At 40.6% G+C, this 26,367-nt stretch overlaps 1 protein-coding gene across 1 annotated transcript in view; it reads left to right on the top strand.

The window, feature by feature from the left end:
- Positions 1-26,367, top strand: part of LOC308107717 (calsyntenin-2-like) — a gene marked incomplete at both ends in the record, with an annotated part of 319,526 nt that overhangs the window by 43,835 nt on the left and 249,324 nt on the right. The window lies entirely within an intron of this gene.

Raw genomic sequence — 26,367 nt, 5'->3', positions numbered from 1 at the left:
TCACTGCTCTTTATTATATTGAACATTTAAAGAAAAATAGTGTAGTTTGAATTTTACTCCATTTAACTTTCCTTTGGTATACTGCTGTAACCAACATTGGGCCACAGGGCAGTGCAAAAATAAATAAAATAGCCTGCTTCGTTTGGTAGCAATTCTAGCATGTGACTGAGCAGCTTCGGAAAGGGCGCAGGTGAGCTTCCGCTCCAAAAAAAAGCTGCAGGAGTTGTTTTTTTTTTTTTATTTTTTTTTTTTTTCATGTAGAGGTGTAGCCGGCAAGGTTCAGAAAAGCCAGGGGGCCACAGGGCACATGAGAAGAAATGGTGAGTGTCTAATCCGAGTATAAACCGCATTCTGGGAGCCCAGGGCACAACCTGAACCACACTGTTCACACATTCACAACACTTTTTTGTGTGCTTATTCAGAGCATCACCTGGGCGCTCCCCTGACAGTGGATGGGGTGAGGAGGACGAGGAAAAGCAGAGCATAGAGTGTATGGGTCGCAGTTACCCCGTGAAGCTACTTGAAAACCAGTTGCTAACAGTGCAAAATCAAATTTTGGTGTCAGCTGAAACTTAGATTAACTCCGAAAGGCATTTTGTTTGTCCCTGAAAGTATATGTGGGAGGAGGTGGTGTATTTGTACTTCCTGGGTCTGCTCCTCCAGACTTTCTGAGATGAAGCAGGCCTGGACTGTGTTTGCTGTCTTTGAAGGAGATGAGAAGCACAGTTGTGACGAGCAATGTGACTTCAATGACTGTTTGTGGAAGACTGCACTGAAAGCTATGTTTAACTGGCAATTTTTAGACTTATCTTTATCTTCCAGTTTGATTTAGGAAGTAAGACATTTAATAAATTCCCTGTAAGATAAGTAATTATTAAAGACAAGATGGAATGGACCTTGGTTAAAATTCTGACATTGATTATCAATAAAATGTTTTGCAAAAACTCAATAAATGCTATCCAGCATCAACTAATTTGCCAACCGTTTCTTTGGCTTTGGTTTGAATTGGTGAAAACATATTGAAAGGGTGCAAACTGTGGACTTTTTCCAAATCTGACATGTGAATACTTATTTTTCTCCTGAGGCTAAAAGGAGTGACCTGTCCAGAGGGTCAAGAATAAAACCAAACCACTGCTGTAAAAGTTTCTATAATCCACAGCTTTCTTCATTACTTTTTATATCAAAGCCTTCTTTCCAAAATTTAAAGCTCTTTTGCTCTTAATTGCTGCAGCCCTGTTCAATTTCAGACATTGAAACCTTTTTAGGTGGAGACTGCATTTGTTTTCCATGCTTAGACTTGTTCCAGTTACCTGTCATAGTGAAAAACGTGTTTGGGGTTCACTGCACCGTAAAGAGAGATTTTGTCTGTTTATTTTGTTATTACAGCTTCCATACAAACTGAGGAGTCATAACATATAGAAAGAGGACAATACACCAAAATGGACCAATTTGCCTACAGGCTTAACCCTAAAGGTACAAATAAACTAGAGGTAAACCAAAGGGGGGCTTGATACCCCTTGGCCAAAAGGAACAAAAGATGGGAAGACGCTGCGCAAATCACACTGTGAGCCGAAACTAAACTTAAAATAAATACAGAAATGAATAACGTTAGCAAAAAAAAAAGGTGGGAAGTGGTGGCTGGGATGTTGGAGAATTGGACTTGGGATCCGGAGTTTGCAGGTTTGACATGTCATAACTGAGGGTCCCTGAGCAAGACCCTTCCGCCCAATTATCTCCCTGGAGCACAATAATGTGGCTGCACCTCTGCCTTCCACAAAAAACGATGGGTAAATGTTGGAAAAAAGGAATTTCCTGAAGAGGATTAACAAAGTATGATTAGTTTAGCACCATTGACGCGGCAGTTTTTGGAAACAATATCCGTTTACGCTGAAACGCTGTAAACAATGTACTCAGCTTGCCAGGCCATGAGTTGGTGCCGTTGGTTGTTTTTGTAATGAAAATACACACACATGTAGCAGAGAACATTTCGCTAGAAACATTAACAATGGTGAGTACACAGACAACAGAGTTAGATTGCTTGGGTGACAACTATAAAACTCCCAAGTGCCAGGACAATATGGTCTGGGAGTCAGGATACTCTGGAGGCCGCCATTGTTGTGATTGTCCATTTACTCGCACATGTGCAGAACTATTTACTACAGCCATATTGTGCATGCACAGGAGCAGAGAACTGTGTTTGGTGAGTATTTATCTTATTTCTGTCACCATTGCTTATTGTTTGTTTGAGATGGCCAATTTTTCACAGTGAATGGCCACTTTTTCCTGATGCGACATGAACTTTTCCATCACTTTTTTGATTTCGGCGCTGCCACCATGAAAACGTTTGCTCAAGGAGTTGCTGTTCTCAGTCCGGAAATTCACACGTCGATGTCACTACTTCTTTACAATTCGTTAATATGCAAAAAAAATAAGTAAAATAGAATTTTAAGTCCTTTCAGCAAAATGTATGCACTTAAACCAATGAAAGGTGGCTGTCTGACTGACCCTATTTAAAGGTAGATCAAAAACAGTTGTCGAAGGCCTACAGATTTTGCTCAATGCCAGTTGCATGCTGCATAAAAAATAGTGTAAAAAAAGGGCTGGAGGTGGTTTTAGACGTTTGAAAAGTCTAGCGACGGCGGTAACCCGCCTCGCCTATTAAATTGCAGCCTTTGTGAATGCTGGCCTTGGACTTTGAGTATTTATCAAACCTGTATTAAATCAGTACACTTGACTAAAAGATTCAGCGAAATTCAACTGCTTCATCTTTTCTACTCCTCCTCTTCCACAGGGCCATAATTTCCTTCTTAGATTAAAAAAATAAATAAATTACACCATTTGGTCGGTGACGGGTCCATCTGGAGTCAAAAACCAGAACCCTTGTGACTACTCATCTTAGCCGGCTGGGGTTATTGGATTCATTTTGACAGTTAGTGAGGCCATTATTGTCATCGATCTCGAAATGTTTCAAGGAGTGTTTTTAATCCTGCTTTTTTTTACCGTCACCCACACAGGTAGTTTGAGGAGGCTTTGACTGCTCTCGAAACCACAGTATCTGGTGTTTCTTTTAACGCTTTTATCATAGTTGGTGTTAAGATGGAGTGAGAGAGAGAGAGATAGAGAGACACAAAGGGTTGTTTGGCTCATCACTGAAGCGAGATTACGTCGGGAGAATAAAAATGGAAGGAAGAATCTTCATGTCGCTGCATGGGGAGGTCATATTTCAAAGGAAGCCAGGACATTTGAATGCACCTTTGTGTCAGTGCTGTCCTTCAGACAGTGATGGTGTCAGACCGGGTAATGACAAAGGAAAGCTCACTTTCATCTCGACCCATTTGTTCCTGCTCCCTCATTCTTTGCGTTATTACAGCAACAGTCTGTTGTTCCCCTTCATCTCCCTGTATGCGTGATTTGTTTGGTCCTAGAGATCTGTGGATTCGGAGCCTTTGTTCCCACTGTTGGGAGAATTTTGGTTTTGATGTCAGCAGACACTGGGTACATGCACTCTGCAAAACAAATAATGTTCAGTGGGAGTTTCTCCTGAAGTCAAAGCTAAAAATGGAAGTAATGGATGGAAGGAAGAGTAACTGCTGCTTTACAAGTTAAGGCCTGTTTTGTTTTCAAACGTGCCTCGTTTTTGGGTGCTGCTCTCACACAATCCAATTTCAGGCTATTATGTCCTGATCTATTTATGTTGCACTGAGGTGGCGCTTTCTTACTTCTATTTAGCAGTAAGTAACACGTGGGAAAGTTCTGACTTCTGAATGGGGGGGGGGGGAACACATGTCAAACTTGGACATTCCCATGAGCAAAGCGAAAAATGACTGGGTGCTTCGAGAAGCTTAAATTGTGTCACTCGTCATTACGTTACTTGTGCGTCTACATGGTAAAAGGCACTTTTGTAAAGCTCACAGGTCAGGTGGCAATAACTACATTTTATCAGCCTGGCATATATAATTTGCGCACTGCAAACAATTCCTTTCATATGTGTAGAAGTGAGGTCTGCCCATATTGTATTTACAAGCATTATTTCATTAATGCCCAACCCAACATTTAAACCAATAGTTAACAGAGATACATTGTTACATGACGATTATGTTTTATTTTGATATCCAAGATTTAATCTGGCACTAGACTCTATTGCAAGAAAATACATTGTTGGATTTCTTTGTCGATCTGCCTTGCTGAGGCTGACGTAGTGACTTTTAGACCTTCAAAATGGGGGGGGGGGGGGGTGAAAAATTCTTTATGTCAGAGAAAGCAAACAGATCTATGCTCTTTTATGAAGCCATACAGGACAAAGTTTTTCCAATAGGTTATCTGCTGCCTTAGATCGTATATTTGGGGTCATGGTTAACTTTATTACTACTGTGTTGCGATTTGTATTACAGCGGGCAGAAAGACATGGATAGCAACGGATATGGAATGCAAACCTGTTTACAACCATTGAGCACAATTATGGACCTCATGAATTACACAGTTTGTGCGAAGGCATCAGAGTTTAGTAAATGCTGCAAATTTCCAGGAACAATTTAAACGATATACGTTAGGTTTATAGTTTTCTAATTTCTGTCACTGGGTGAAGGTTCAAGTCAAGCCAGTTGATGAACACTTGGTGAATCCACGTTGAATGAAGTTACCCTTATTTCACTTGTAAAAAATCTGGTTCTGATGTATAACGGAGAGAAATATGAGAAAGTCAGTCCACGTGAGATAGCATTTTCATTTAATTTTTTTTGAAAACTCACATTTATAATTATTCGAGAATATTTTTAGTTTTGGTTCAATCTTTCAATTGACTATACTTTCAACACTATAATCATGTTAAGATTGTAGCCTTTCTGTTTCTCCTGGAAATTTCCTGCTTTTAGCGAACTCTTAAAGCCTGGAACGCAGCTTTGATTTTAGGCTATTGAAGCAAACAAAGGGACAGATGTGACATTTCCCCCACATAATTTTCTCCTAATGGACAGTCGTGGAAAGCTTTCCAACACAATTTGGACCTTCAAATAGGAGGTTAAAGTGGGCAGTTAATGCCATTCCTTTCTTTTTTTATTGTACAGATTTGTGTGCGGCTCGAGCGATTTCCATTCAGGGTGTTGATTAGTGAAAATCTGGAGGTGGTTTTAGGGTAGTTTGTTGTTATTATGTTTAAGCCATCAGAGACGATTCACAACTCACAGTTTGTGTGATGGTAGAAATATGCAGTTGCTCCTGAGATCATTTACAGTCCTTTCAATTATCTGATGACTTTGCACCTCCCTCTTCAGTAAATGTTTGATTTCCGTTCATCGCATTTTTTAAAACTCCTACTTGCAGTGCTATGGTCCACCGTCCAACAAATAATTTAAATGCAGACGGCAGCACACCCCTCTCCACCCTCCACTCCACTTGCTGCCGCACAGTCAAGCAGGCATCAATAAACCTGAACACAATTGCTTTATTCAGACAAGGCTGATTCCAATCAGAAAAAAACCCAGCAAACACTACCTATAAACCTCTTTATTACCCACTCCAGGTTCTGGGCCACATCAAAGAAAGCTCTTTAGAAATGTGCAGTTTTAGTTATTTTTTTCCCCTCAAGAGTGATTCAAGAAGAATCTTTTTTTTTTAAATATTTTTTTCACGATGGCAATTAACAAGGCTTGTTAACATCAAAGGCTCGGCTTTATGTCGAGAGCCCCGGACATTTAAATGCATTTTTTATTGGGGACCAGAAAACTATGTTGAAGATGTGAACCAAGACTCTCTCGGCTGAGTGTTCATGAGCAATGACTGGAGTCTCAGAACGGAGATATACACCCTTCTGTATTACAATATAAATGGAGTAATTGCTTTAACGTAATGAACACGCCGTCATCTACTGTATTCAGAAGATTTTACGTCTGCCTCTTTTCAGCAAATCTGTGTTTCAGTAATTGTCCCGGCCGAGCTGCTGCAGATGTCGCACGCTTCCTAATTATAGGTGTAGTCTGAACATAAGCGTCAAACCCAAACGCCGTCACTTAAAAGAAGCTTTTTAAGGTCAGCGCACTGAGAAGAAAAACAACGAATAATCCATCTCGGCGCTTTCAGGGATCGCATTTTTGTTATCGAGCTCCGGATGTTTTCTTGTTCCCCATGAGCAAATCTGGCTTTACGCCAAGTAAATTTGACACAGGGACTCAGAAAAACCTCTTTTCCCAGAAACTTCAATCACTCATGGGTTCGTCAAAATAAGAAAAAAAGTTTTCGCACCCAGACACCACGTTTTCGGCTCGTATCAACTTTCTTGCTACAGACTGGGAGGGAGGGGGGGGGGGGGGGGGGGGGGGCAGGTAAATGTAATCCTCTTTTTTGATGGGCGAACAAGCTAATCTGCTTACTCTCACCATTGTGGATAGACTGTGTGATGGCAGGGAGGCAGATGATAAAGGAGCGAGCCCAGACAGAGAGGTTTATTCGACTTTCTCCACCTCAGTCTTTCCTACTTTCCTCCTCCTCTTGGGAGATCCAATCACTGTTACCGGATTATCCTGACGTCTATTCTCCACCCCTGTCTCTTTGCGCCGTCTTGTCCACCGAGAGCACTGATCCCTTGTTTCTGGAAGTTCCTACATTTGTTACAATGGAGTGGGTTTTGTTTTGACGCCTTATCTTTCACACGACTGCACTGAAGGGGAACACGACCTTGCCAATGTGTTGCCAGGCTGTGGGTGGTAGATAGAGGTGTTGAGCACAGAAACACACAGGCACACACGCGGGCATGACTTGCTATTTCATATTTGCTGATAGAGTCTGAAATATAAAGAGGAGAGTGTACGGAGAACATTGAGACCTCTGCCTACATGACACACCGGGGCCTTCGGGTGAGGGTGATAACACACACACCGTTTGGGGCCCGCTAAGGACAATGCTTTGTACCGTACGTAGACCAAAGGATAAAACTGACATCAGTCACATCAGTATTTTGTTAACTCTGCCCGCGGCCTCATTTCGTTTAGGTCCTCGGAGGATGTGACCCTTAATCTCTGCCACTAACACTGCTGACTGCAGCAGAATCTGCAGATAAACTTCACCACTCATTCCCAGATATATAGCATGACATGCATCATGTTCACCACTATTGCACACTTCTGTGCAGTAGATGACGCGTTAAGGTGCAACAATATGAACTCCAAGTAAAAATAGAGGAGCCTGATTAGCTGGATCAACAGTGTGAATTAAATTGTTTCAGGTGCACCTTATAACTGCTTCCTGAACTTACTATATTGGATGTTGTTATTATTATGGTTTCTTGTATTCATCAACTACAAAAACAATGAATGTAATTGTTGTTTTATAGATATATGTTGCCAAGACTTAGTTCACAATTGCACAGGGTGATTGTCAAGCAATACCATAGACCAGGTTTGTCAAACATGAGGCCCATTGGCCAAAAACAGCCCTCAAGTTGCTTTAATCCTTTCAAACCACTCAGCAAATTGAAAACATTTTTTTTTAAATAAAAAAATTTTTTGTTTGTTTTTTTACATTTTGTAGTGGAGTATTGGACACAACGCAACACTAAGATCTGAGCTGATATATCAGTGATTCTGCCACGAAACAACAGCTATAGACGTTGGTTTTTTTTGTTTTGTTATTTTTGTGACATTTTACTGTATTTTGCACCAAAAGGTGAAATTGGCTTCATGTTGAGATTGTAGTCATTTTTGGGTGGTATTTGTTTTTTTTATTTAAAACATACACATTTTCATCATGCATACTCTGAGCCACAACAAAGAAAGACTTTCAAGTTTAAGTTTAAAAGTTATTATGGCACTATTTTACTGGTCGAGCCCACTCGAGATGAAATCAGGTTATATCTGGCCTATGAACTAAAATGTGTGTGACACACCTTCTCTTGGTAGATCACCGATCAAAATCAATAACAAACATCCACTTAAAATACATTAGTGCTTTTATTTTTTTAGACAGAAGTTGTCTATCGGCTTTTATGATTTATTATAATTACAATTAAACCTGCTTAAATTCAATGGAAATACAATGGATTGTTCTAAATACAAAGAAATGCATGGTGGGTGTTTTAGCTGAGAAACTACTATTACATAAAAAAATTTAAAAAAAGAATCGTTAAGGGAACAGAAGCAGAAATTCCTTCACTGCTGACACAGTTATAGTTGGAGGTCCTCGGTCTGAGCTTCATTCAGGCTTCAATCAACCTTGCAAGGGTTCATTTAGAAGTGGACAAGGTCTGTTCATCAAATGGTCGTGGTCTGTTCAGTGCACTCCAGGGTTTTGAATGGCAGCCTTCACTCTTCCTCAAATGGACTGCACTAACCGCGTAATCCTATCAGAGTTTGTTCTAATTGAACCAAGCCTGACAGGTATGAACACAGCCTGATATGTGATTGACAGTCTCTTTTCTTCTTTTTTCTACTCGCACAACACAATTCGTTCTATGTTCCCGATAGCGCTGCTGGGAATTCTGCTGCTGCAGTTTATAATAATAGTATGAAGCAAGACAGATATAATCAAGAGACACAAGGGATATAACAGAGAAAGTAATGACTACAGTAATGCAGATAACAGAATATAAAGTGTGTACGATAATGCTAGACAATAAAACTTTAATGAGATTAAAAAGTGTCAATTACACTATGTATCACATATTCTCAAAGGTTTTGAGAAAAGAGGTATATGAGGTTTCAGACCTATTGAGTCTGGCCATTTTTAGCTTAGCTTACAGTAATAGGAGTAGTAGTAGTAGGAGGAGTAATGGATCTAAAAACACTCACCTTGGTAGAGTAGTCCAAGAGAGACCTGGAGGTAACCAGCAGGACTCCATCTACAGATGTAATCAGCTCTAAACAGCTAAGAGCCATCACACAAGACCAATAATTCAGAAATGTCTTCAAAAAAAATTGTGTTACATAGTTCACAATTCTCCTTAAGTAACATTTAGATTTTGTAATATTAGCATACAAGGCAATGTTACTTGCTGGTAAGTCTGTGAGGTTTTTCTTGTCTCCATCAAATTTACAAGCCTAACCTGTAGGGAGACTGACCGCTTCAGTACATCTCAAGGTTAGAAGAAACAAATTGATGTATATTTACACATCTATCAGATGGAGATCAACATTAGCATTCATTGCGAGTCATGTTTCTGGCCACCTGATGAATGGAAGTTCAATATCCACTCCTTTTTTATCTCTATTTTTATCTCCAGAGCTCCTTAAGAGAAAACTCTCTTTCATTAAGCGATGAAGTGATCCACTATGTTCACCAGCTAGTCCCCCACTGTCTCTGTTTACTTCTTGGCAGGTCGTGTGGAGTCAGGTTAAAAGGTTATTTTGCTCAAAACAAAGTCAGTCAGAAACTGTGGGTCACACAAGAAGCTAATCACTTAAAATCACTCTGTGATTTGTGATTATGAATGAGCTCTCTTGTGACCCAATGATATATAAGACATGGCAGCTGTCATTGTAAAAGAAAAAGTATAATTCATTGGGCATTAGATCACCTATTGTTGGACTTCAGCTCTCTGAGCTTTAATGAGAACAGATATTGACAGATACGTATATTGATGAATATCCACACACATAACAAGAATCCATATTGGGCTACAAGGTTTTACTGAAAGGCAAGGTTTTAAGGATTCCAATTCGAGCATCTCAAACACCTCTCAAAAATCCAAAACTACCACCAATGAAGCCAAGACCTTTTCAGCAGTGGACTTTCAGCTTAATCAAAAACTTGGGGCAGATTTAGTTTCTGCAGCCTGATTTTTTTTTTTGCACTTTGAAATGCTATGAAGTACAACATCAGTATGATACACATTTTCAAACCGTCAAACTGCATTGATTTGATCATGAGCAATACGAACTTGCATAGCCGTGTCTATCATCATCAATGTCTTACCACAGAGCAGATGTTTTAAAATAGTTCTCCCAATGTGAAGAGTATAATTAAATGCCGCAACTACAGATAATAAACTGGAACTATTGTCAGGTTCAGTCCGTCTTTCTGTTGTCACCGCAGCATTATCAATGCAAAGTTGTCTTAGAGCGTAAACTAAAGAAGTGCAGGTGTCATAACATACTATGAAAAGATAAAATAGTAAAGGGCAGAAAAGCTGCAGCCACAAGATTTCCAATTTAGGGCTTTGTTGTGACTCATCGTACGAATATCTCACATTCTTTTTGGGTTTTCATAAAAGCATAATGAAAGTGATCTGTAATTTTGAGGAATAGTGACAACCCAGATAAACGAGCCGCGGTTGAGCTTATCAGATTTAGCAAACCATCAATCTGCAGCTGGGTTTGAAAATGAGAAAATTGAACTGTTTTTGGATGTACTTTATGATGCTGAACGTCAAGTGGCTGTAATTCTCTCTGCGGTGCAGTTCTGTTTAAATTGATGCCATTTGTGAAGAAAAAAAAAAAAATTGGAAACCTACATTTCATCCCACAGCGAGTCCACATGTAGAGCTTCAGCAGCTTTCAGCGCACAATTATCCCATTCAGGACATGCATCAAACAATCCATAATGTTTTGCATCGTGTTACCTGCACTTATGAATACATAACGCTATTAGAGGTGATTGCGAAGTGCCCCAGCTCTGCTTTAGTAAACATGCTACCTACAGCACAAATGAGTGTCAGTGTCGCTCGCCTTTGGGGAAATGAAATAGACTGCTTCATCTAATGCTAATGCCAGCCTGGCTCCCTGGGTGTCTTGGTTATATATGTATGTATAATTTTATTATGCAGTGTTATAAACAGGTGAGGCCTGGTATGAAGATTCCTCACCTGAGAGCAAATTGTACCACCATGTGACGATGGAGCCGGCAGGAATTTCACTGGGAACATGATACTTTACACAATAACGCTTACTAGATATTTTTCTAGGAGGGAGAGAGAATTGGAACATGTCAAAAAACAATAACAACAATTAACTTACTTTTGTCAATTTGTTCAATCGGTGACAGTTGTCGGACAAATTGACATTTTTGGACTCACCTTAAATCAAGGGTATTCAAAAGAATAGCCAGAGAATTTTATCCAATGTGATACTGGGACATTTAAAAAGTGACAATCATAAACAGAATTTTTAACTTAGGGAGATAGTTCTCTGAAGGAAAGCACAAAATCATCAGCATACAATTTGAGCAAAGAGCTGTCTAAATGGTCTTGGGTATACTGGCAGGGCTTCTGTGACTCAGGCTTTCAAGATGTCAAAATTCTATTGATTATCTAGATTCCATTGGAGCTGCTTGCATCTATTTTATTGAGAGGTGCCACAGATCACAGAAGGTACATTTCCAATGCATTTGAGGCGCAAAAAACAAGAATAAATAAATCATTCCACCAATTAGGCCATAAACTTGTAGGGTCATGTCTGGAATATTTTGCTTATTGATGTCAACTTTTTACTTTGCACTTTAATACCACATTTTGGAACATTTCAGAGAATAGATATCAACTCATCAAGAACACTGTTCTGGCTCAGCTAGGAATAGAAGGTGAATTGATACATGAATGAAGTTCAATGAGACTTTATTGGTACCCATTAGTAGATTTGGTACACGTGACACTTTAGAGGGATGTTTCGATTTACTTGTGAGATGAATGAAATGGCCACAGAATACCGATGGGTAATGTATGTGCATTGCTTGCAGTAAAATACAAAGTCACCTATGTTTATATCTTGAACTTGTTTTGTTTTGAACTCATTTGGAGGTTTCAGTTAAAGCTACACTGTTCCTTCATCAAACAGAAACCAATGTAAACTATACGCAAGAAAAAATATAATTGAACCTTTAAAATGCTATTACACAGATATCTTTTTGAATGCCAACCATTTTTAGAATAAATGTTCTTGCTTTTTATTTTTATTTGGAAACCACTAAATGAATTGCATAAATAAGTTATCAAGTTTCTGGTCTAATAGAGTCAAAAGGAACATAAAGGTCCTTTTTGAAAATGGATCCAATACATTGTGGTTGACGGGGGTGATTGGAAGGTAAACTCAGTATCCATTAATCCTGGTTTCAGCCATAAAACTAACAAAGTACCCTTCTGTCACTCAACTCTTATCAGGAAGAGAAGTGTCAAAGTGACGCATGAAGACACTCACGCGCATATACCCAGAGGGCTTGGCTGACTATCAGTCTAAATATGGCTCATATCGGGGCAAGAATGCACCTTGACAGCAGTAAACAAATGAGCTAAAAATACCAGTCGCCTTAACCTACTAGAAGAGAAGTAAATAGTGAGAGGAGAGGACGTCTGTTTCCTAACACTGCTCTCTGTCATGTTTTATCTTCATCTCTAAACATTATGCAGTTGTCTGGCACGCCGCCATCTCGAACAGATATTCTCCTCCAAATACGAGGATGTCTTGTGGGATGCGTCAAAAGCATGTGTGAATCCATCCCGGCCTGTAACTGCTGTTCTTCGTGTGTGCTTCATAGTCCTGTGAATATATGAATAAAATCCATGGTAAAATAGTGCCAGAATACACTTCCTGTGTGTCCTCAAGGTCAATCAGAGACCGGAGTGTGCCTTTCATAGACAAACACACACGGATATACAGAGAAATAGCTTGTGGGATGCACAGTGGTCTGTCCTCTCATACTAACTATCTTGAAAACCTGAAGGGCCTTCCTTGTTAATGCTGCCCATTACTTTCCCTCAGCTGTGGTGGATGGAATTTCTGTCGGCATCACACTCTCCCGAGTGGAGCATTTTGGGCTAAGTAGTCCAAATAACATGGCTCTAAAAGCCTTGAGAACAGCTTTTACAGCTTGCCTTTTTACCTTTTGAAGCCTCTCCTCTCCTGGCCACTTTACTCTCCTCTTTCCGCCTTTTAACCATGTTAGAGGGTCCATTTCCCATCATGCATTGCAGCATTATCAAAGTGGACCACCCGCCATTTGTTAATCACACCGATGGAGGTGTGAAATGTTGTGTTCACACTTGGCAATGTGGCATGCTAGCTGCTGCTGCTGGTGGTTTCTGTGTACGAGTGTGCCTGTGTGTGTGTGTGTGTGTGTGTGTGTGTGTGTGTGTGTGTGTGTGTGTGTGTGTGTGTGTGTGTGTGTGTGTGTGTGTGTGATGTTACGGTCAGCCATTTTTGAAGGTGCAAGTGATTCAGTTGTTTGGTGCTAGAACCTCTTATTAAGGTACTAGAGGATGGTTTATTTCAAGCAGACATGAGCGTTCAAAAGACACATTGAAAACACAAGCAATTAGGGTCTGCTAAAGGTTGGTCTGGACTCTTAAAAAAAAAAAAAAAAAGTTTACGGATCACCTACAAAATTTAAGGGAATCTTCCATGGCCTAATATCTATTTGTGCTGAAAATTCTGGCAAAATCCATGTAGTAGTTTTGGCGTAATCTTGCTAACAGACATACAGACGGACAAAGAAATATATGCTGATGATTTTATTACGTCTTTAGGTGAGGTAATTATTGAAAACCGAATTATCCACAAAGTTATTCTTCAACAAATCATCCATAAGATTAATGTGTTCCTTGCTGAGTAAAGTGCAAGAGGCTTCACGAGAAACCAGGAGAAAACTAGTTAAAAAAACACCAGACATTGAATGTGAGACTATGACACTTTCAGGACTGTCAAACATAAGACCTGTGGGCCAAAACCAGCCCACGAGGCGCTCTAATCCGGCCAGCCAAACCACCAAACACATTTTAAACATCTCAAAGAAAACTCTGATTTATTTTGAGTTGCGAACACAACCCAACACTGAGACCCGAGCTGAGGTATTGGTGATGCTGCCATGAACGCTCGCTACCTCATTGCAAAAATGCAAACTTTTCTCAAAGCCATGCTGTCAGGGTGAGTTTGTAAAAACATCATGCATCATGCAACAGCCATAGGAGATGGTTTTTTTTCTTACATGTCACAGTATTTTGGACCAGAAGTTGTCATTAAAATTGGCTTCATTTTGAGATTGTACAAATTGTTAGTAGTTATTGTTCGGTTTTGTGAAAATATACACCTTTCCATTCATTTCATTCACACGTTCAACATATGACTTGATAAACAAGGCTAAGAAGATGACACCATGCTGACATGGACACATATAAGTGTTGAAACGTCAATGACATGACAGGAAATCACACAATGAAAAGGAACAGCAAGCTCAATAACATGATTGGGAAAGAAATTGTGTAACACCAGGAACCATGAGGGAGTCAAACCTAAAGGAGACACACTGGGGGGGAAAAAAGCTATGAAGAAGACTGAGAAATTCCTATCTGTGACATCCAAGAAAGGGAAAATGAAACGGACATGCTTTTTGCATTGGTGCAACCACAGTTCTGTTGTTCGTGTTTGCCCCTTCTTTCAATTTTTCTTTTCTTTTTCAAAACACAATCACAAGTACAAACTTGAGCTGAAAACTTGTGCCCACAGTGACTGGAACAAGAGGAATACACATGTTGTCAATTGGACTAATTTGACACTCGCCAGGATGACTGGCCTAAAAAAGCATTGCCACATTAGGAAAATAACAACACGACTGATTTGTTTTTAACCCCCAGTTGGCACCATTGTTTACAGCCAGCAGGCCGACAACAAGCTTTAACTTATTATTTAGTCAGGTCATCAGCATAAACGCTAATTAGAATTGTCTCCCCGCTGGCCTCCGAGCTTGTCCGGGTGCGTGTGCTCTTGCAATTTGAAAAAAAAAAAAAAGAGAGAGAGAGAGAGAGAGAGAGGGGTCGAAACTCTCCACCTACTTGACTGGCAGAAACTGTTAATTGTACATATTTGGACATGAAATTAGATTGCACTCTTCTTGGCTGGCTGTAAAGCCAGTGTAACTCCAGCTGGCCAGGAGTGATAACACAGGCACGTCAAGACTCTCCGCAAACCTTTTCAGGGTGAATTAAATCAGCCACCCTTCTAAGATCTTTGTTAGCATTGTGTCTCCCAGCGCCAAACTGATTTAACTTCAAGGAAAGTTAAACACTGTTCCGAAAATGTAATTGTTAGCAAAGTATGTTGGCTTTAAAGACACTTGCCTGAGTGCAGTATCCAACCAGAACTTTTCAGGATTATATATAGCTCCCATTGGAATTCAACCTCTTTTTCTTTTAGCCCCTGAACCAGAAGGTTATAAACTCTAGCTCAAAGTGAATTTTAATGAGAGGGTGCAATTCTATGATCATAATATCTGCTCTTTAGTGCTACTGGCCCCTTTAACCTCAGCTGTCAGTCCCTGGCAAATAGCCAAATGGTTTTGATAGGTCATATGTGCAGGGCTACGTTAATGTGGAGAGAAGACAACACATTCGAACTAGGAAATTACAGAGTACTTCCAGTACTGATGCTTAGTGCAGTATTTGTGTATGTCTAGGCTCCGTGCACGCTGCAGTCAATGGGAAATGTCCCATTTGATGATTTTGAAGATTTTTATTCACAGCGCAGACTGCATAGATGTGTCATCATGCAGGACTGTGACCAGGATTCTATGAACGCTTAAGTCTAAGCGTCAAGCAAATATCAGCCAACAACACTAATGGATACAGGACCTACAAATTCTGATTTATTTTTAGTCAAGTGACACATCCAACCCTCTATTTTTGTGCTGGTGGTGCCTTAATCCTCCATTCAATCACTCTGTGGCGACCAAAAGCAAATAAACACAGAAGCAATACAGTTCCCATCAGATCATTCTCATGTAAACACTAACCGATACTGTTTGGGGAAATGGTGTTCTCTGATATAGCTAATTCATCCCATTTAATTGAGAGCCCTTTTACAAAAAAACGTTTCAAGTTAAAACAAATTATATTAGCATTTTTGTTTCAGAAAGGTTTTGCCTTCACACACAAACATTTTAAAAATTATGTCTGTTTTCACAGAAATGACAGAAATGCTAAAAACAATGTAATTAGCTTGTTGGGCCACTAGTGTGTGCTGTTGGTTGTTTTTGTATGCTACAAACATCAATAATGGTGAATACACCGACATTCGTATGGACAGACGACCATGTGTGGTTGGTATTACAGGTTACTCTAAATGATAAAACTGCCAAGTCCCAGAAGAAAATGGACTGGGAGTCATGACACTCCGGATGTCGCCATTGTTGTTATTGTCCATCCACTCGCATATGCGCACAAGAACTCCCATCTGTATGAAGACAGAGCCTGAGTGTTTTCAAAAAGTTGCAATTCCTTCTATTTTCATGGAGATTGAGTCAGAGCCTTTTCAAAATGTTCCATATTGCGAGCCACTTTCAAAAAGTTCAGTTCTCAGTTTCTTCAAGGGCCTGAATGTAAATTAATGATGCCTGTGTTAAATGTTCTTGCCTGCTCGTCTTTTACAAAAGCCATGTCGTCATTTATCTTCATTACTGTAATACAATTTTAATTAATTTCAATGCCCTTTTGTGTTGCATCTTAATCCTACTGCACAGAGTAACTACATATGGTGTAATTAAACATACATAGAGGTTTAAGTATCTATAACTTTGAATTGCAGCAACTAAAATAATCAAAAACAAGAGGTTGTATTATAAAAGATGGGAATGTGTATCTTTCAAACTACTATCTAGAATCTTGCAGCGTCAGTTTTTAAGGACATTTGACGGTATATTTGGTGTGAGTATTATATGTATTGTAAGTAAATATTTTGCTTTTGCTGTCAGTTAAGTCCCTGCTGCGTTGTGGAGGGAGTTAGTCTTACAGTTTCATGTGTACAGCATATCTTGTTGCTGCGGTGTCAGGGTTTTTGGAGAAATTGTTTGTATCTGTCAGTGCCCCCCAAAAATAGGTTTTGAAATTTGTGTCACTATGTGTGTGTTTAGGCTCGCCCCACAGTGCGGCGTTGGCAGGCGTGTAGTGCGAAACCTTTGTAGTCGTAAGGAGTCAGTGTGCCTCGCTCCAAGTAGCTGCGCGTTGATATCGAGCATGATTGGGATTTCTCTGCACGGAGGAAAGGGTGTCAACACATTCGCACGCTGCACTCTATCAAGGCTCTGTGAGGTTAAGAGTGCAGCAGACAAGTTCAGAATCATTTCAGACGGGGCGCGCAAGCTTGCACACAAGTTTCCTCATGGCCAGATATAAAGCTGAGTGTCTGGACTGGATTTTAGAGTTTACTTTGGCATGCTTTTACACATAAAAAATGTCCATCTACAATAATGTGCTGATTGACAATTTGCCTTTTTAATTTCATCTAACAATAGAACCACACAATTTGATTCCAATATGCTATTATTGTTGACTCTGTATAGTTTCATCCGTAAACAAAGTTACCTGTTGGTTTATGTATTAAAGTGCCTCCACCACTTTTTAAGCCTAGTTCTGTATAACCTGCTGAACAAAACTGCTGTGTCTATGTTGAGAAGTGTGATAAACACACTTTTCTTTTGGCTCTGTCTATTGCTACAAGAAACCAACTTTATTTATTTAATATATTCAGTAGTGGCTCTTTTGATGATGAAATAAATGACGAGTGGCTGCTTCCCAATGGACACATGCAATATATTTGTGTGTTGCATAAACATAAAGAGCCAGCATTTTGTGACAGAGCTTAACCAAAAATGATTAAAATGTGCATTGGATGTTAGCATGAGCAGTGATTGCCAAGCTGAGGAGTCAGTGCACATGTAGACTCTCTTAAGTACTGCTTTAGGGAAATGTGTGTAAAGGTGAGAGCATTTTCAGAAACACTCTTTAACTAAAGTCGATCAATGCTGGGAATAGGGGACCAGGTCAAGAACACTGCAATAAAGAACACCGTCAAAGATTAAAGGATAAAGCTTTAGATAAGATAAATTAATAACATTATTCAATTAACGTGTAAACTGGTTTTAAAATGGTTGATAAATCAAAGCTCCTGCCTGGTGAAGCCTGTCCTACTGAGTGCCGCAGAAGATCTGTCTTTTCCAAGAATGAAGGTATGGCAAGATGCCATGGATGCTAATAAAGTTACAATGCAGGAAAAAGGTCAAATGGTTGATCCCATTACCCTTCATAAGGAAAGTGACAGTGATGGCTGGCCCCTGTGGCCTGATGAGAATCAAAGCAGAGAGGTAGCACGGTGAACTTCAGCGCCACTGCCTGTTAATAGGACCCTAAATCACTTTATGATCTACATTATTTAACAAGCATTCATCTTTTGATGCAGTTATCTATCAGCTGATATTAATTTACATCAGTCTTTGTGTTTGATGTCCTTGACATTGAACTAGTCTGCTCCCCGATGTGGAGTCCCACGTGTGGATGACATTCTCCACAGCTGATAGGGCAGTCAGTCAATATTATCATCATTTCCCCGTGGTGGCGATGAATCACAGCTACCTTATCAACAGTTCGCTCAGGTGAATGTAAATGTCACCGGTTTTGGTTATGCCTTCTTAGCTGTGCACTCTTGCAAAGCCTTGTCTTGGCTCATCCTTCCCATCGGACTTCGTAATTCCGTAATTATCACCACGGCTTTCCCATTGGCTGGAGAAAACTCGCGTGTTGACCTGTTGTTCATTATTGGGCAAAAAGAGAAGAGACGATGGCAACTAGCCCACTCGCAATGCATCCATTTATCTGCCGGCTCATCACTGTACTCTAATATTGCTCCGACAAGAAGTCCATGATTGCTTGAGCGTGAAGGGGCGGCGGGAGCCCAGAGAGAAATGCTGGGAAAACAGCAGTTTTAATATGACTTCTGATAAGGAAAGTGAGTGAATGCAACGTACGTGAACCCCCTCAACCTGTATCCCCCTATCTTCCATTTCTTTTTTTTCTCTCTCTCATTTCCGTCTTTCCCCCATCCAGCCACAATTTGGAATTGCAAATCAGCCCATGTGTTTCTTTACAGGCGAGGTGCAGGAGATAAGCAGCGAGGTGTTGGACATATCAGCAATCGGAGCATGTTGTTCATTTCAATTTATTTATTTCATTCCTTGCATTTTATTTATCTCCTTGTCATTGCTGGAATCTATATTTTTCTTGTGTATGTACAAATGAATGTGAGGGGATTTTCCTTGTAAAAGTGATAAAGATAGATGGCTTATTTTGTGTGTGATCTGGCTCAGATTGCACTGTATTCAAGCGTGCACTCAAGGGAACGGGCCGATACGGAGGATTTTGTTTCCCCCACAAATAAAAATGCTTGCGCAGGGGTGCTGCTGCGTGACTGTGAATTTGAGATAGGAGAAGACGGGTCCAGAAGAGGAGATGAAACTTGTTAGAAATAGGGAAAGCGCTTTTTGGGCTTGAGCTTGAGTCAGCAGACAGTGATAGATGAGCCCAGAGTGGCTTCCAGGAAGATGGACTCTTGGAGATCACAGAGTTGCTCACCCTGAGCAGACTGACGTGGAAGCAGCTCTTGGTTTACTGAGTGCAGAGATGGTGGAGGAAACAAGATAAGATGTAGAACTTATACGCTTTTGCCGAGGCTGTCAATCTGTGAAGGTGGAGCTGTAAAAACACCAGTTTTGCTGCAGACGGTAAAGAAAAGCATCTGCAAGAAATGCCTATGGGTGAGATTTGTTAAGACGTGGTATTTTGGTGATGCATCACACAAAAGAAGCGCAAGCTCGAAATCACATTGAGCTGGTGGAATGTGAAATTGATCTTTTGCTGCTATCAGATGTCTCGCAGCTTTTTGAGAAAGTGAACGCTAAACTGTGCAGAGGAGGACCTCGCTTGTTTGAGGTTTTCAGACCTGTAAATAGTCCAGTCTACTTATCGCACACAAGTGCATACAAGGCTTCTCGCAGATGCATGAACCGTGAGTGCTTCCAAGTCTCGCACACACACACATGCAGCTTAAGCCTCTTTGGCAGCGTCCAGCACGCCGTGTCCACTCGACTTTATCCTCGCGCCAGGTCTGAGACGAGACCACGCCGCGCCAAGCCGCTTGCCCCTCAACGGGTGTTGTCAAATCTGGGCATCCACAGATAGCTGTGACCAAAGCGCCACCGTGATGACGAACTGCCAAACTCTTTCTCCCCCCCCTTTTCTTGGGCCGTGTCCGAAACATCACCAATTTGGAAAGGTCATGTATCATGTCCTTGTTGTGTCGGTAACATTTAAAAACCTGCAGGAAACAGAAACTGGCAACATTGAAAGGATGTTGTACTTGTTTCTTCTACAAGTACATTGTTTTATAAACTGTGCCTCAATTTACAGTTAAGAGGCACACACACACACACACACACACACACACACCCACACACACACACACACACACACACACACACACACACACACACAGAGCACTGGGCCTCTGCAGAGATAAGTGCTGGGTATAATCAGTGGCTATTGTTGGCAGAATTAGGTTGCGCAAGAGGCGATTTTTTTTTCCGCTTTGACAATAACTACAATCTAAATCCACACATTCAGCTCATCAATGTAATAAGGTTGCTTGCAAACTGATCCTTTTGTCAGTAACGTCTACACCGCCCACAGACACAGACACACAGACACAGACGCTGAGACGTTCGAGTGACCGTTCGTGGTCTTCTCTGTGTTTTGATTTTGTTCGGTTTCATCTGTTGTTGGGGTTTATTCGAATTGGAATCCGCTCTCATTTTAAGATGTCAATAGTTTATTCTCAAAATAAACCGCATGTATTGATTAAATGTGTGTAGTGAAGATGCTAAGAACTGGGATTTTTTTCTAAATACTTGAAGCGTTTCGTTAAACAAGATATTCCATAAAATCTGTTTTCTTATTAACTTAACAAAGAATTACAATGCAGATGCTTGATAAGATTGTTGTAGCACTCTTTTGATCTAGATGGGAATAACTATTAATTAATTTAATGGAGACGGATAGTTCATGGATTTTTTTAAGCTTTTGCATCATGCTTTTCATCGAGTACCGTCATTTGCTCTGACTTTAAACTTGAAGTATATTAGGACAGCATGGCACGGTTGGTCGAGCGGTCGTTTCACAATTGGAATGTTGCTGGTTTGATTCCCATCTCCAGTGGTCCATATGCTGAGGTGTCCTTGAGCAAAACACTGAACCCCAAGTTACTCCTAATAGAGTGACAGCGCTTTGCACGGCAGCAGCCTCCACTGGTGTGTGTGAATGTGATCAACGATGTAAGGTGCTCTGGGACTGCTCATTCAGTTGAAACGCATTATATAAGTGAAGTCCATTTACACTGAATGACTTGCTTGCACAATGTTGTAGACAATACTAGATTTGCTTCTCAGTTCTCACTCAGTCCGGACCGTGACAGCGACCTGTGCAGGATGGACCTGCCTTTCGCTGAATGTCGTTGACAATGACAGCACTAATTTGGATAGCATGCACGAAGAATGGATGGATGGGTATGGATGGATGGGTCGGTGTATGAGCGTGAGATGAGAAAAACAAAAACTGTGGCAATCAGTCACAATGCTTGGCGTCACTTTACATTGAGTTTATGCTCAAACATTTGTAATTTACTCATAATGATGTCATAATAACCCAGACACAACCGACTAAGCTCAGAGCAACAAATCTGAACATGTAAAATAATTAATCAAGTACCAAAAGAGATTACATTCCCACAAACTGATCTTTTCAGAGAAGAGCCTGTTTTAGTGAGTCCAGCCAGATCTTCACGTTGATGATGAAGTTGGAACTACATCTTATGAAGTCAATTACAAAAAAAATAAATAATACTTTGATGGGAGGAGCAGCATATTCAGGCATCTATCTCTAACCTCCTTTTAGTGTCCTCCTCCTTCACCTTTTTCACCCTTCCAACAAGCCATGCTCCCAAATCAATTTCTAAATCCAATTAGTCATTGCATTAGAGTGTGAGGAAAAACACCGCTGTGCACTGTAGCTTGAAAAACCGCCATTTGTTTGTAGCCCGTGAGCTATTGATCAGAGGGCAACTTGGTGGGGTGGGAGGGGTGATAAGAGATAAGTGATATTGTAAAGTAAGTGTGAAGCACCCGTCTGATACTGGGGAGGTTGGATGGGAGATAATAGGATTGACGTGCGGAGGGATAAAGTTCTGGGAGAGGGCAAGATCACAGGAAAGTGCCGACTCCTGGAGAGTAAAAGTAGGTTTTGGGGGGGGGGGGGGGGGGGGGGGGGGGGTGTTAGAAGTGGAGATGTGCAGGATGAGAAATGGGGGTCTGAAAAGAATGTTTGGAGGCTTGGAGATGGATGGTGATTGAGGGGAACCAGAATGGCACCGAGAGAGCAATAGTGCCCGCAGGTGGAATGAGTCTAAAGCAAAAGAGGACAATAATGTTGCCCGGTGAGGCCAGGAGGGTGATGTGGCAGTTTCCTCTGCCAGGGGGGTGCCCGCTGAAGATGCCAGCATGAAATGGAGAAAACGATGGATGGAGGGTAAGAAGATTAAGGAGGGAGAAAGAGACGGGGTGATTTTTGGTTGGGGATAAACAAAAGAGCCCGATGAGGTCAAGGCGAAGGATGATCAAAGAGCCGAGAGGCTTCACGGCTTTGCTCGAACCATCCCACAATCCCCTTGCGATGCTTTGTAGGGTCTCACGGCTGAACAGAGCCCCAAACAGTCTTGACAAGTATCACACCACAACAACACACTCAGTGTTCTGCTTCAGGCACCCGCCCAGAAGGGATACCACCACAATAACAGGCAGCCTTTTATTACTGGTCGAAGGGAAATTAAATTCAAGAGTTGGGGAGCACATTCATAACATTTTTAAAATGGACAACTTAATAACCAATTAACAGGCACAAGTAAAGCATTAGAGCACTGTGTACTATGCATCATCTCATTTTTCGGAGGCCCCAGAATGAGCCCGCGTGGTAAACACCATCCACGCATTTGATATATTAGTTATTTAAATGAACGCGTGTGCGCAAACAAGCAATAACATGAGCCGAAGCAATAAGAAGCTGCTTCGCTTTTGTTTTCCTTGGAAAGTGAGGATATGAGATTTGAAAAAGTACATCCTATTAGAAGTTTTCCCTTCTGTTTTCCTTTCTTCTCTGTGCTTCTGTCATCTTTTGCCTTCTCTCTTGTTTTGCAATTTCAACATTTCAATATTTCATCTTGTATTTCCAGAGGAGAGAGCAGCGTTGCTGAATTATTTAGTCAGACCGGAAATCTGGGTGAGAAAAAGTCTGACACACAAACACATGCTTATACTCACAATAGAATAATGGTTCAGTTTTGGTGTTTTTACACCCCCCCCCCCCCCCTTTTTTTTTTTTACCCCCTCGTTTTGCCACTATATACAGTGTGAAATGGTCATTTCTTGAACTGTGACCCAGACAAGGAGAGAGGGAGATCCATCAGAAGAACTGATCCCCTCCTACTATAATCACCATCCACTGTCCCGTCTCAGGGCTGATGGATGACCACTCTCTCTTGCGCCCGCTCAGTCTCACCCACAGATACATACGTGTACTGTGCACACATGCACACAAACACGGTTACCCATAAATCAGCTCGACACACACAGGGCCGTCGGTCACTTCTAAAGGCGGAGCATTGTCATGGATATATAACATTTCTACGGCTGCGTGCTCTCCAAGTAGTCCTGCAGGGATTTCATTTGTCGATGCTCAGCGTGTACTTTCTCGCAAGCACAAAAGCCTTTCATGCATATTATGCACCATTTGCAAGAAGTTTTCTTTCCCCTTTCAAATGTGAGGCCAATTTGCTGTTCCCTAACTGGACCGGCACCCATTCAGTCAGTCATCACAATTAGAGAAGGTAGAAAGTATTGGCCTCACTAACGGTAAATTTAGAGCAGGAAACGTGCAATGAAAATCTCAATAAGAACGGGGGAGGAAGGTACGAGACATTGGCAGCCAGTGAAAAGGTCGAAGAGTAAGTTGCAAGTTCGAGACCTGAAGAATTGTGGCAGAAACCGATACAGAATCTAGAGTTGTGCACAATGACAAGTGGCCCTCCTCACACAACAAAATACATCAGACCTAATAATGGTAGAGCAGCAGCCCAAGATCAAGATAAACATAAGAGATCTGAATAGAAGCAGCGGAATTGACGTAGAAAAGGTCAAGGTTGCATATTCACATGTTGAAACATGACGGCGTTCTTATAAGCCTGCCAGGTGGAACGAAGAAGCAAAGAAAGATAGCATTACTGAAAGAGTTGTATGAGGAGAAGCAGTGGAGAATGAGGCACGTGTCTCAGTAAATGCCACAGGCTACCCTGGGAACATGAAGTTTGATAGTGAATATCAGTTTAACAGAACTATGGGCTACGTTTCTTTTGTGATAACTGAAATCAACTATCTTCGATCGTGGACATTCCTGAACTCAAAGACTGGGAACACCAAAGTTTGACTTGGTAAAACTTGGTCGTTTTATAGTTGATAGTCACAATAATAGCAATCCAACATCTTTGTCCATGCAAATGTCCGTGTACTCACCTTTCTTAAGGTTTATAGCGTATTGTTTTCTGCGTGCATGTGTGTGGTGTCACTAAAAAAACAAATAGCACCCACTAGTGGCCCTATACTAAAACTACATCGTTTTCAGTGTTCCTGCCATATCCAAGTAAACAGACATTGTTTTCAAAACATTGAAGAGTAAACGTGAAACCTGAAAACACAAAAAACAATGACTTTTCACTTGAAATGTTGCGTAAACGAGGCCTGAGTGGTTGGTTCAATAGTTGAAAGCTGAGAACATTGAAGAGCCTTTCAATAAATGTTTATTGTAACACATCATTTACAACGGTTGAGAAGATGCTCACAGGAAAACTTGAAAGACCATGTTAAAAGTTAAGGTTTTATTGGTTTCACATCCAGTAAGCATTACTGGTTATGTGATAGGAGTATTGAAGTGTTGCCTTAAAAAAATAATCCGCAGGGATCCACTATTACACCAGTATTGTTCCCTTTATGTGTTATATTCAGCTTAAAAGTCAGCATCAAAGTTTAGGTTTTCCAGCCCTCACATGTAGTGCTTTTATTTTGACAATTTGTAGACTGTTTCTATACTTGGTTCACCAATTTGAATGAATACATAGCGTTCCTTCTTTTTTAATTATCATCTTTAATTTATTCACAATTATTGAGTCATTGGTGTTGTATTAGTGCTACACTGCAGCTAACATTGAAACAGATATTAACAGAAAACTGGAAAAATATTGACTGAAAACAAATGTATGTGTGTTTGAGCATGCCCGTGTGGGATGACCTGCATTTCAGAGTGCCCCAGAAATTAAATCCACCTGTAAGCCAGAGCTGAGGTTACACTAGTTACTCTGAATGTTTGAAAAAGGTGCTCTGACCAACAGAAGGAGTTGGTACGTTCATCAAGATAAATAACCAGAACACTACTTTAATTAATTAATACAACTTGAATACGTCAGACAGAATTAATAAGCTCACTTTAGGCTGGTTATAAAATGTATAACTTGTAAGCATATATGTCACCTTTATATTAGTGATTAGGTTTTAAATGAATTTAAATTGATTGGTTAATGACTATATTGTGCAGCATGAGGGCCGACAAGGTAATGAGTGCTAATTGATAAGTTATACCAATATTAAAATAAAAAATTAAGCGTGCAAGACTCACAGATAAAAGACTCTGTTTCCAATACTTAAGGCAAAAAACAATTCTCATACATACCAATATACATATATGTGAGATCCTCACATCTGTCCAAACTGTTCTGGTAAACATAGATCATGACTATCCGTGGTGAACTGTTGTCGGTATATTATGTGTGTTTAAAAAGTTTATTAAAAAAAAGAAAAAAGTTCAAAGAACAGAGTTTGACCATCACATTGCATAGAAACGCTTTAGATGCTGCAGGGGTCCAAGGTTCTTTGCTCTGTGCAGTGCTTGGGAGTCTTTAGGTCAGCATTTCACATCCTGGCAGGTTTTATTGAGGTTCAACATAGCTCATTAACTTTCTGAAGCCTTCAACTTCAACTAAGTTAAGCAGATCTTGCGACATTTAAAATTCTGGTTTAGCAAAATGGTGTCTTGGCATGTTTTCAAGTTACCGTCTACTTGTGTCTCGTCTGCCCGACGACGCTGCTGACCTCGACTGGTGGACAGCATGCGCATAATAGTTAAGCAACACCTGGTACATAATTAAAACCAGAAAACACTAAGGCCCTGTTTACGTAACCTTTTAATGTGAAAACGCATTGTTTTTGCTTTTTCATTCCTGAAAAGTTTCACATTTACACGGCAACCTTTTGAAAACAATGTTTGTTAACACTGCAGTGGCTGAAAATGAGGCGCGCAGGGAACAATTCACTATAAATAAATAATAAATAATAGTTAATAAATAAATAATGGTCAGCAAGCGCACTTTTATGGGCATATGACGAAGAGGGATTGCGATTACTGGTGACTCTCAACGATTAAAATTCCAAGTCCCAGGAGAATATGGACTGGTTAGACGTGACATGCTCGAGGCCGCCATT

Source organism: Lipophrys pholis (genome assembly GCF_963383615.2).
Source record: "Lipophrys pholis genome assembly, chromosome: 3".
In the NCBI taxonomy this organism is placed as follows: Eukaryota; Metazoa; Chordata; class Actinopteri; order Blenniiformes; family Blenniidae; genus Lipophrys; species Lipophrys pholis.
This window is presented reverse-complemented; position numbering and strand designations above follow the sequence as displayed.